Consider the following 584-nt stretch of genomic DNA (forward strand, 5'->3'; position numbering starts at 1 on the left):
GTTGTAATGTGACAAAATATGGAAAAGTTCAAGGGGTATGAATACTTTTGCAAACCACTGTATATCCGCATCCTCGCTTATGAAGAGAAATGACCTCCTCTCTTGACTTCTTTGACCTTTCCCTGGACTTCACCTCTGCTCGTAAGAGTGGTCATTTTTAAAGGGGTTGAATAATTTTGTCACTGAAGTAATCACAAAAAGGATATTTGTTTATATACCAGAAAGAATATTGTTGTAATTTAAGTTGCATTTGTTTATTATTAAAGTCTTTCTTTGACCTGATTCTGAAGATAAAAAACATCAAACTGGCTAAAATAACACATCCACACTGGCGAGGGTGGCCACACACCTAAAGCGTAACTATAACTGAGCCTTTTGCTGTCGTGCTGTTGAAACGTCTCTTGACGGGGAGAGGTCTGTGGGTCAGGGTCATCTGAGGAGGAAGATGGATGGAGATGTGAACTTTTAAGATTCATGTTTTTATTTAAAAGATCTTTATGGCTCACCAGCAGAATTATAAATAATACTGTTAAGAAAGCTAAAGGCTGTGTCCAAAACGACAGGCCGGGTCCTCCGGAGGACCC

The sequence above is a fragment of the Austrofundulus limnaeus genome, unplaced genomic scaffold (assembly GCF_001266775.1).
Source record: "Austrofundulus limnaeus strain Quisiro unplaced genomic scaffold, Austrofundulus_limnaeus-1.0 Scaffold1459, whole genome shotgun sequence".
In the NCBI taxonomy this organism is placed as follows: Eukaryota; Metazoa; Chordata; class Actinopteri; order Cyprinodontiformes; family Rivulidae; genus Austrofundulus; species Austrofundulus limnaeus.